Source organism: Bemisia tabaci, chromosome 6, assembly GCF_918797505.1.
Source record: "Bemisia tabaci chromosome 6, PGI_BMITA_v3".
NCBI classification, from domain to species: Eukaryota; Metazoa; Arthropoda; class Insecta; order Hemiptera; family Aleyrodidae; genus Bemisia; species Bemisia tabaci.
Window position 1 is genome coordinate 45,990,403 of NC_092798.1, and position 12,776 is coordinate 46,003,178.

Sequence of the window (12,776 nt, forward strand, 5' to 3'; positions counted from 1 at the left end):
GCCTACAATCCAAAGGCGGCAAAAACCTTGCACTTTTTGATTAGAATGTGCCGCATTTAGAGCTCATTAATGGCGTCCTCAGGCGTAATTCTGGAAGGGCAACACTCTGAGACCCGCGACTGGAGCAAGATGGTGGACATTAAAGACTGTCATTTTGGTTTTTCCAATGCGCTGTCCCTCGATTGCTATTGATCCGATTTTGATCAACCCTTTCTTCAATGAAAGATACACTTGTATTTCCCAGGAGAACAAGTTTACTCCTATTGAAATAGTTGAAAACTACATATACCTAGGTGTAAAATTTACAAGCATTTTTTTTAGGTGTCTTTTTGTTCAACATGGAAATGATGCGACAGCAAGAGCGAATATTTCCGCCGCACAAAGGATTGAGTCAATGGGAGAGATCGGATACGCTTTAAAAACTTTAAAAGCGTATATCTTCATTAATATGAAATACTAGTGTTTAAAAGATAGTTTCTTTGGTTTTCTCGTAAAATTTTCCATAAAAAGCACCCTACACTGGTAAAGGAAACAGATTGGATCTAGAGTTCAGACTCTTGAAAACATTGACAAGAAAAAATACTCTTGATTCAATCGGATTTTTGCTTGAATCAAAACGAAATTCGCTTAAATTAAGAGGCTTGGTTCTTGATTTAAGCTGGATTCTGATTGAATTGAGTACTTTTTCTTGTCGATATTTTTAAGAGTCTGGACTCTAGATCCAATGTGTTTTTTCCAGTGTATCAAATTAAAATTGTGACGAAATAAGTGTACACTTTTACAATTTTCATTAAAAATTTCTTGTCCGACTTCTCCTGAAGACTCGATCCACCGTGCGCCGGATCAGTTAAATAAATTCTTTTGAAAGCAAAAAATGTTTCTATTTTATCGTGTTTAAATTCCGACGCGGCCGTTGCACGTCGCGTCATAGTTGGTGTATTGTCAACAATTTTGGAGTAAAATGTTGGGATAGAGTGTTTATAGTCATAGAAGGATGCGATCGAAAGTGACTTGAAGTAATCTCTCAAGGAGTGCATTTCGCTCCTCACCAGTTGTTATATTTCCGAGTTGATTTCATTTATCATCATGAATTCATGCACTCCGTGCGCGCAATTCACTCCAAAATTTTAGGAAATTTGCGGCGTGAATTTCCCCCTGCAGTTTTCCCCATCTATTAATTTTTGACAGGCAAAAAATAGTTATTTTGCCCAGTGGCGTGGCGTGAATTGCGATATATCGATTGTGGTGTCATTTAAACCTATGAAAAAAGATCGATTACCAGGGTGTTCGCAGCGAACACCTTAGTAATCGATTCTTTACCATAGCTTCAAATGGCGAGATATCGATAATCGATTATTCACGCCACGCCACTGATTTCGCCTTATCTGACGGAGCCGTGGAATTGCCTAATCCTCAATTTGATACCAACACCAGTTTTGTGCGGTTATAAATAAACCCGTGAGGGCTATTGGACGTATTTCTATTAAACGGAACTATGTGCATTATGACGTGAGCCCTGTTCTGCACGTATTCTTATGGGTCTCAGGGCTCATGTCTTAGTTTGAATCTAGTTTGAATTCCGACTGGGCCGTCAAGCGTCGCGTCCTAATTACTGCACTGTCAAAAAGGAGTAAAATGTTGGACTAGAGTGTTTATAGTCATGGAAGGATGCGATCGAAAGTGGCTTGAAGTAATTTCAACTACGGCATGGAGTGCATTTCGCTCCTCACCAGTAGTTATAATTCCGAGTTGATTTCACTTATACATCATCATGAATTCATGCAGTCAGTGCGCGCAATTCACTTCAAAATTTCAGGAAATGTGCGGTTTGAATTTTCCCTTGCGGTTTTTCTCATCTCTTAATTGTAGCATATTCAAAGAGAGACACAAATAACAATTTCAGCCGTCCGAGTGTTGTGATTTCGTGGCTGGACAAGGTAAGCATGAGAAGGTAATCATAGTGCATTTCGTTCCTCACCAGATCTTATTCTAAGTTGATTTCAGGCGCACCACATCACGGTTCCATACACTCTGGCCTCACACTTCATTCCAAAATTTCAGACCAAGTGCAGTGAGAATTTTCTCCTACGATTCTTCTCACATCTCATATTTGCGATAAATTCAAATCAATACATTTTAAACATGAGTCGTTCATCCAATTTGTCAACACCAAACGTTGAAATTGACCGCTTTATTTCTTGATCGCATTTTTATAGGAATATAATTCAAATCTCTGATGTTTTATTTCGTTCACTTTTCAGCTAAGCGCGGCAGACCCCTCGCTTACCCACCAGGTAATTTTGAAAGTATCTTCTCTTTTGTGGTTCTTGTGAATAATAATTGTTATGGTGAGACATCAAAGTAATAATTGTCGGGAGGCAATCCCTTACAATCCTTGCTTTGGGATCCTCGTAGGATGTGAAGTTAATGGAGATGTTGCATGTGTGAGGAATTGGCGATTTGACTGTTGATTCTTCTGTAAAAGTTCGCGGGAAACACGATGGTGCCACTGGTTTTCTCTGAAATCAACTCCGAAGCTCAAAAAAACGCTCTCAAAGTGAGGCCAAAATTGAGGGGATATCCCACGCTATCCTGAGAGTCCACCACTACATCAAGACAAACTCTCCATGGAAAGATAGGGAGAAAATACATTGACAGGGCTGCCACTTTATTTGGGGACTCCAAAACTGAAAACACGGCAACCCTGCTAATGTATTTGCTCCCTATCTTTGCATGGATAGTTTGTCTTGATGTAGGCGTGGACTCTCAGGGTAGGGTGGGATATCCCCTCCATTTTGGCCTCAACTTGAGAGCTTATTTTTTGAGCTTGGGGAGTTGATTTCAGAGAAAACCAGTGACACCATCGTGTTTCTCGCGAACTTTTACAAAAGAATCAACAGTCAAATCGCAAATTCCTCACACATGCAACATCTTCATGGGCTTCATTTATCCAATATGAGTGATATTTTTAAAACTCCGCACCATGCGATTATACATAAGGTTTAAGGGTTAATTGGCAGCAGCAGCGTGTTATATGGGTTGAAATATCATGTCTTTCTCATTTAAAATGTGACACAATAAACATCAAAATTTGCAGTTTTAGTCACAAAAATTATACGTCCAACCTCTCTGCTTGACTCGATTCACTGTGTGCGGCTCCAGTTGAACGCATTGCCACAAGTATACTAGAATTATATACGCAGGTTGGAATAAAAAAGCGCTCCCTATCGGCTGAGCGCTTGAAACAGGCGGTGTTGTCGAAATTCCACGGTGAAATCTCAAACGCGGTAAATATTAACGGTAGAAATTTCTGTGTGGCAATTTTGTCTGAAAATTTTCCATCTCAGTTCTCGGCTCGTTCCTGTCGACAGTGTAGATTCACCCGACAAGGAACACTCCTCGAGTATCTTCGATTTTTATTTTTTGATCGTTTCATTATTTCTTTTTGATAGGTACCATGTGTCTTGCGTGCAACAAAGATTTTCATAACCGGATGAAGTTAATAAACCACATAAAAAAAGAGCACGAGGGAGCAACTACCTGCCCTATTTGCCAGCAGGTCTGCTCAAGTACTTCAGCCTTGACTGCGCATAAGAAGAAGATCCACAAAATCAATTGACCACGAGCAACAAATTGGACCAAATTGTGCTTTGAGGATTTATCACTACAATCAATATGTATTACAGTGGCGTGGCGTGAATTGCGATGTATCGATTGTTATGCCATTTAAACCTATGGTAAAGAATCGCTTATTAAGATGTTCGCTGCGAACACCCTGCTTATCGATCCTTTTCCATAGTTTTAAATAGCATATTAATCGATACATCGCAATTCGCAATACGCCACGCTACTGATGTGTTAGTCACTTGCAGCGCACTAGGGTGCTTGCCCCCCATCCACCACTCTGTCGTGCTAAGGAAAAACGCCGTATGAACATTCGAGAGTTGCCAAATTTCCTTTGATTGAATGTTTATTTTTGAGGAAAGTTATGAATATTCTTCCTTGATATTTTCAGGGACCTTGGGTGAATTTGCGAACGAAATTATCTAAAAGATTGGAAGGAAATTATTCATAAGTTTACCAGGAAATTAGTATTTTATCACAGAAAATTTAACAACGCCTGAAGATGAAGGTAGAGATTTTCTGGAAGCTGGTATTCCTCAAATTCTTTTCGTATGCCTTCTAACCACCTTTTTGCTTAATGTCCGCCTCTTTTACGACACCTACCTGAAGGAGCCCATAAAGTCACTTATCTGCATAAGAAAACTAATGGCACATGCCTTGTTTCTGACACTAGCCACAACTAGTACTGCCGTGCTAAGGTAGAACGCCGTATGAACATTCAAGAGTTGCCAAATTTCCTTCGATAAAATGTTTATTTTTGCGGAAGGTTATGAATATATTCCCCCGAAATTTTCAATAATTTTGGATGAAATTGCGGACCAAATTAACCGAAAAATATTCATGAGTTTACCGGAAAATCGTGTTTTATCAGAGGAAATTTGGCAACGCCTGAAGGTTCATACGACATTTTTCCTTGGCACGGCAGTGTTGAAAGTTGTCATGCGGTTCTTATTTATTTCAGCTGATCACGTCCCTGACCAAGTGTCAGCACCGAGATGCATGAAAATGTCTGCGCATGGGCAGGTGTTGGCGACGAAGACTCTTGCAAGTTGGTAGTATTGTGTTTCCCATATAAAAACATGTTGAACAAGTGAGACTAGAGTCCTTTATAGAGAGAGTATGGACAACTCAATTTATGTAGCTTTGAGGGCCCAAATGGGCGACACCGTGTTAAACGAAAATCACTAGAAATATGCCACTGCCAACCTACGCATTTGAAATATTAATCAATACGGCCAAAAACGAATTGTGAGCCAGCACCTCCAAGGATTAAGACATTGGAACAGAGAAAATTTATATTCAAAAGAAATTTATGAATTAATTATAATAAAAATACTAATATAATTATATAATTAATGAAAATTAGTACCAGAGGATAATTCGAGTTCATAGGTTGGCAGCCCTTTCGGGCCCCAAGAGCAACATGACCTGATGAAACCTAATCTCCAAATTTTCGAGTGTCCATACTCTCCCTACAAAGGTACTCAATGTGAGACCTGTCTTGCCTAGAATGAATATATTCAATGGATTTAAAAGGAGTATTAACAGTGTTGCCAACTAGCTGGAATACCAGACCTTAAGAAATATTAGAACATTAAGTAGTGTTAGTTTAATTATTATTAATATTAATGCTGTATTTTGTTCTCATAGTATTCAACTTATTTGTAATTCTTGTAATAAATGTCTCGTTAAAAAAAAAAAAAAAAAACAAGCAGTGAACTCCAACACAATGTGTTGATAAGGCGCGTCATTAACTCGCACATATCAAACCCTTTAGTTTTCATTTACAGAGATTTCAAAAAAGGCAAGCAGCACAACAAGAGAATTCACGATCCAACACTGCAAGGTCAACGACGTACCTTGACGAGACCGTGTATTGTGAATCAAGAAAGCTATTCGAACAAATTTAAGTTTTTTGATCTGCCTCAAGCAAAATCTTATCAGATTCTTGAAGAAAAGTGCTAGGGAAAAATTTAAGCGAAGAAAGGAAAAATTCTGTCGAACTCCTAGAAGATAAAGTCGATTTAAAGGTATTTTGGGGCTAAAATACCCAAATCACCGGTATTATAAATCCCGATATATTATTGAAAAGAAATTGACTCGATATAAATGCAATTGTATTAAATATGTCTTGATTTTGTTATTTTAAACGCCTTTTCATGCAAAGAAGCTCAACCATGTCCATGCTTTATTCATTCATGAATTGAATGTAAGCAATCCACATCCCGAAAATCTACCGATTTGCCGTAAAAAATCGCAGAAACTTGATATACCAGGTCGATGTACCCACTCTTTGAATTTACCAATCAATTTAGTGAGTGCACGTATGTGAAAGTCAAAATGCTATAGTCATTTTGGGTGCATTCATTTTTCATGAAACAATTGTTAGTAATTTCAATCCCGAAAAACCATAAATTTTCCGTATAAAATAGAAAAAAATCAAAATATGTCGACTCCCTGACGTGAAAATTAAATTCTACGTGTGAAATACTTATGTATCGATATGCTGAACAGATTGCTCGCATCTCCTCGTAATTTACAAACCGTTCCTATACTCATCTCAAAATTTTTCTCAGAGCTTTGTGTTGTAATCAGCTTCCATTTAAACTCCGGTTTGATGGCCGAATCGGCTGCCCAAAAAGCAAGCCATTTTTGAAGGGCTCTATGAGAAATTCGTGATATTATCAGCTCTTAGGAAATCACCCCATGGGTAAAATTGCTGGTATAAATTTTCGAGTGCTTAAAATAATTGTATTCAAGAAACTAAGGCATTAAACTATGGAGTCAATTTCGTTTTAATAATATAACGGGATTTACTTGTCTTCAGGTCAAAACTCATACAAGGAAGCCCCGTGCAAGAGGCTAATTTTTTGTAATTTCACTCAATTTTTTCTCCTTTTTATAATTGAATTGCTTGTCACATTCTGAGGTCAATCATATTAAATTGTAATTTATACATTTCTTTTTTCCCCCTTCATTTTGTTTTTTGTTTGGAGAAGTTTTGTTGATTTCTTCGGATTTCGAATACTGTAACTTCTCTTCTATTTGGCCGATTTTTATGAATGAGACCTCTTTTAATTCGTGTTTTAACGGAGAGGAAGGAAAAAATTGCTAAAAACTCGCGAAACAATTTTTTTTGAAAATTGGACGAATCCTAGCGTGACGGTGAAATGGTTAATGAAGCGTAAGTAATTGGGCGAGGGGCTGAGGATCGTCGCTTGGCGACCGTCATTAGCTATTGTTCGTCGAGACGCCGACGCAGTGAGCAGGAGCGTGGGGAAGAGAAGGGTAAGTGGATTCCTGTATGAGCCACGTTTAGCTAATGGTCTAATGAGTCTCGAGGCTCCTCACAGATTGCACTTACACAGATTGCACTATCAGAGCACGGGTACCAACTTTTGAAAAGTATAACCGAGGTTACAGATCTGTCAAAGCAACGTTTTGAACAAAACGGAGGAGTTAAATTCTCATTCCGAGAGTGCCGACCTGCTCAGCCATCCTCGAATCAATTCGCTTGATTCTTCTTATATATGCATATTTTAAATCAGCGCGTCGCATTCTTAGGCTTTTTTTAAAAAAACCAAGTAACGTAGACTCTTGGTATTCACTGCACATAAACTAGAGACCCCCAGAATGAGAAACAACTTTAAATCATAATTATTGATGGATAAATAAACTTTTTACACGCTTTGGAAAATCTCAGAAGTTCGCGGTAGTCACTTTTCGGTAAGGAACTAAGGGACTCGGTTATTGTATCGAGCAGGGTTCGAAACGATCGCAAAGGCGGTATACTACGTATACGCGCCAAAAAAAAAGAAAAAAAAAAAAAAAACTAGCTGGAATTGCCACTGCTCCCTGTACAAAAACTGAGAATGCTAAAGATTTTGTTCTTGTCCATCGTGCGCCCGGAAAATATCATACGAACATTTGAATGTTGTCGACTGTCCCATTGTAAACGGTGTATATTTTTGAGAATAATTTTGAATCTTTTTCCATCACATTTTTTAGATATTCTACACGAAATCCGAATAAAATATCTGAAAAATTGAAAGAAAAATATCCAAAAATATCTCGGATAATGCGTATTTCATGAAAATAAATTTGGCAACGCCTGAAATAGCTTTTAATTACAAAGTTCATTGAAACTGAGACAAAAATAATTTCTTAATGAAACGCGCTAAGTGAAATTCTTGTTTTATTTGCTTGGAAAATATTCGATCCCCCAATATGATTGGATGCATATTTATTTACAACTTTTGGTAAGATTTGCTTGAATAATTTTACATATTTATTTTAAATAACCGTTTCAATATTATATTTTTGGGTACTTTTAATATTACTTTTCTTATTCATTTTATATACTATGTAACTTTTAATCATAATTTGTACAAATTTGCTATAAATATAACCGAAAATAAAACTTCAAACCACATTTAAAAATATATGTTATGTGTCTTTAACATTTGTTGATGGGTCTTCTACGGAAAAAGAATTGTTCATTTTCAGCAATTGTGATCCTGCGATTTCAGTGGAATTTTGCAATCTAACTCATCTACTATTTTTCTTTAAACAAATATTAAAAAATAAAAGAAACTAAAAAAATAAAAATCATAATAACATCTCAGCAGAAAGCAGTAGTGTTACGGACGGCTCATATAGTACAAAAGGCATACATGAGACAAATGAACATATAGAATGTAATTGCAAGTAAACGATGCAATTTTCCACTCACAAACATTATGTCTACAAATAATAAGTTGGGTGTTCCAAACTGAAATTTTCACTGATTTTTACGCTCATTACGCATGAAAATCGCCAAATTTTGGACAGAAATTGCACAGTTATTTTCATGCAAAAACTTAATCTGTTTGAGCGAATGTTCTAATTTTCGAGCGAAATTACACACGAGATACTAAAGTACTGATGTGGCGAAAGTATTTCTATGTACATCATTTTAATACAGGGAATGTGCGCTGCTCTCTGATTGGTCGGCGGGTTTTAGGCTCCCATGTAAGCCGCTTCTCTTCTAGATTGATCTCAATAAACAAACAAGACGGTGACCGAATTCTAGGCCTGAGAGAGATTCTCCTATTTCCAATTTCTACATTGAGTTCTGAACAAACTTTGATGGATATTTTTGTCGGGAATAACACTATTCGTGTAAATATCATTCACTTCTCTCCTGATTGCATAGATTCCTCTGGATCGAATTTGGTTACATTGGTCCACGAGACCCCCATGGGACGCCTAAAAGTTTTGAACCAATCAGAAAGTAGCGTAGGTACGACATTACTCTCTAGGCACTCGACGGGAGACGAAGGAGTGAATGGAGATAGTCATTAATTTTAAGGTCTCGGCCTTTTCGGAGAAATCGATGGCTGTTCTGGTTGCAATGCGTTTTAAATTGAATAAATCACCGCATATGTCGTCAATTCTAATTTCTATGTACAGAGAGCAAATGATTCGAAATTAGTAAAAAAAAATAATTAAAAAAAAAGTGATATCACAAGCGCCCTGCGACGTTTAAAAATTTCCGGCGCCATCTTATTTTTTTACAGAGAAATTGTTCAACGAAGCTGTCCGAAAATTTCATTGAATTTTCTTGGCGCTGGATAACATTTACTTAATGCAATTTTCAAACAGATTCAACCAAAAATTTCTATGTAAAAAAATAAAATGGCGGTGGAAAGTTTGAACCACAAAGCACAGTAAAGCGAAGCATTCCACAAGCGAAGTACTTTGGCCGGAAGGCGACGATGTATCAGCGGAGTCTTGGTCGGTTGAGTGGTACCTTGGATCGGTTGCAAAAATAATCGGAATGCATTTTGCATTTTGGAACTATAAATTCTGGTTCTTCTGAAAAACATTTATGTGCATAGGGAAACGAATGGCACATACGTTGTTTTTATACTGAGCCAAAATGCATAGTTCCTAATTGCAAAATGTAGTCCAAATCTTCTTGAAATAAATGAGCGGCCAGACACCTGAAATTACTGTACAACTATCAAATGGATTGCCTTTTGCAAGAAGGGACCAAGAGTATTCCACTGTGATTGTGCGACTTCTTTTACCTTGCGGAAGGACTGATAAACTGACCATCTAAACAACGTTTATGAACGTTTACAATAATTTTGTGTTGATCTTAAATAACGTCACGATTCAGTGAACTTGGCCAAAAATGCATTTTGCTTCTCTTCATCGCAAAATGTAGTCCAAATGTACCTCGATGAGGCGATGCAACTCGATGATAACGCCTGGATGCAACTATTCATGTTCTTGTGTTGTCAGTGTTGCATACGGAAAAATTGAAGGCGCACTGGATTTATAGCTGACACTTCGCAAGATCAATACATCGTCACCTTCCGGCCAAATTATGACAAGCGCCATGCGACGTCATTTTTTCATAGAGAAATTATTCAACGAAGCTGTCTGAAAATTTCACAGAATTTTCTTTGTGCCACCGATAAAACTCAGTGAAATTTTCAAATAGATTAAACCAATAATTTCTCTGTAAGAAAATAAAATGGCGGCGGACATTTCTAAACGCCGCATGGCGCTTGGGATACTTTGGCCGGGGGGTGACGACATATTGTGTATAAATAAACACATTCGAATCCGATCAATGAAATTTTCTGTAGGCCAATTTCTTTAGTGATAGACTCAAATCCTGCCAAAAATAGAGGTGCATTGTTGAAGTATAAATCTCTTAAAATTACGGTATGCGCAGGTCCATTTGGCACCTTCCTGAGCATCCCCCATGACTAGCTTTTTCAGAAGTGGCGGGCTGGGCGGGGGTCTCTAATTGACATTTGATGTCCGGCTGCCAATTTGCAGAATCGTCACGGCGAAGCCGCTATCCGCTGAAATTAATTGCGAGTGCGTTTATAAATCATTCGCAAGTCTCCATGTAAACACCGATAAAAATGAATTCGCCACTTTGTCAATTCCCGCCCACGCTGTTGGTGAAGGGGGGAGGAGAGGGGGTGGCGTCCACTCACTGCGAACAATTGTTTCCTCGAATATTAATGGGCGGTGGTCCGCACATACACCTTTGTTCGGGGTCAGTCATTCTGATCCGGGAATAACTCAGGGGTTGAGGTAAATACTGCCGTACTAAAGAAAAACGCCGTTTGAACATTCAAGAGTTGCCAAATTTCCTTCGATAAAATGTTTATTTTTGCGGAATGTTATGAACATTGTTCCTTGGAATTTTCAGGAACTTCAGGTGAAATTGCGAATAAAATTATCTTAAAAATTGGAAGGAAAATATTCATAAGTTTACCATGAAATTCGTGTTTTAACAAAGGAAATTTGGCAACGCCAGAGGGTTCTTACGGCGTTTTTCCTTAGCACGGCAGAATAAGTTGGGTGGACTGAAAATTCGTGAGCTCCACGGTTACTGCGTAGGGAACGAATATGCGGTTCATGAGTTAACAAGGAACGTTGTGTTTCATCACCCTCACCTTTTACTGTGGCCAGAGAATTTTGATTTAAAGCGATGTTCCTTATTTGCCTACATTTGCTCTTTCGTTCGGGCTCAGTTTGTGATGGGCGAGTTGCGCTGGTCATAGAATCGTATTTTGATACGCGATTCTTGTAGAGTAGCTAAAAATAATAAGAGCCGTCCAAACAGCAACTATCTACGTTCAATATTAACCGGGATATGGCCGTTTGAAAATTCGGTTTATGACGCTGCGGTAGTGACTTTTTTCTTTCGGTAAATATATTTTTATTTCTCAGGGTTACGGAAATGATGCCATAAGTGATACCCTAGGACTATAGATTTCTCCAATCTTGCTTTTATCAGCCTGTGTGACGTACATTTGCAGATCCAGCCGACTAAAAGGTTTTACACCTCTATTGATCTCTAACCGTCGTATTTCAGCAAAATATTAGAAAAAAAAAAATTAATAAAAATACTCTGAATTTTTGTCAAGCTGCTTTCTCAGCGTGCTCTTGATTTTTTTTAAAGTTGGGGTGGGACGAACCAGCGTTACGTAATTCAACTGAGGGGGTGTGGGACTGCGTTACGGGTGCGTTACAAGAGATAGATGATGGAGGTAAATAATCAGAGGAAATGCGTTACGGTATACTTGAACACTCAACAGTCCCTTAGAGGATGACCTTGATTTTTTCCCGTTGAAGGCACTCTTCGAGGGCACCCTTGCCTCTTACGTCAATTATTTTTGCCACGTCTCCTTTTGGTTATTACATCCGTTTAGAAAAAAAGTTTGAAAGTCTGAAGAGTACCATCATTATCTTTTTTATAGGCATGCAACTGCATCACTGCCGTTTTGCACCCATCTACATATTTTACGCTTATATACGTACACAGTACGACAGTATGTAAAATCTGAACTCAAAATGACCCGGAACTGTCAAAAAAGCCTGTTTCCATTAGCGGAACACTTATTTCACGCCTCACGCTGCGATTTGAACGATTTGCAAAGTTACCCACTTCATTTTTTTCGCTTTCCTGAGAACGATACATTAGTGCGAGGGAAGGAATGTGGAAAACGGAAAAGATCCTTTAAAAGTTTGAGATCCATTTTAAAAGCCTTGATCCCGAGTACAAGGCATAAAAAAGTATATGACAGAAAACGCAGTTTTTTATGTGCAGGAAATGTATTTTTTCCAGTCCTGAAAAAAGGAAAATAAAACAAGCAGTGAACTCCAACACAAATGTGTTGATAAGGCGCGTCATTAACTCGCACATATCAACCCCTTTAGTTTTCATTTACAGAGATTTCAAAATAGGCAAGTAGCACAACAAGAGAATTCATACTGTCGATGTCGAAAAAATTCTGTCGAACTCCTAGAAGATAAAGTCGATTTAAAGGTATTTTGGGGCTAAAATACCCAAATCACCGGTAGTATAAATCCCATTATATTATTGAAAAGGAATTGACTCGATATAAATGCAATTGCTTTAAATATGTCTTGATTTTGTTACTTTAAACGTCTTTCCATGGAAAGAAGTTCAACCATGTCTACGCTTTATTCATTCATGAATTGAAAGTAAGCAATCTACATCCCGAAAATCTACTGATTTGCCGTAGAATATCGCAGAAACTTGATGTACCAGGTCGATGTACCCACTCGTTGAATTTATGAATCAATTTCGTGAGTGCACATGTGTAAAAGTCAATATA

General features: G+C 37.9%; 1 protein-coding gene and 1 long non-coding RNA gene across 3 annotated transcripts in view; one reads left to right on the forward strand and one right to left on the reverse strand.

The window, feature by feature from the left end:
• Nucleotides 1-12,776, reverse strand: part of LOC140224856 (uncharacterized) — a 514,095-nt gene that overhangs the window by 83,350 nt on the left and 417,969 nt on the right. The gene's annotated exons all lie outside the window — the stretch shown is intronic.
• On the forward strand, nucleotides 2,204-5,335 carry LOC140224847 (uncharacterized). The gene is made up of 2 exons (XR_011900064.1): nucleotides 2,204-2,294; nucleotides 3,453-5,335. It is a non-coding gene; the product is annotated as an uncharacterized lncRNA (long non-coding RNA).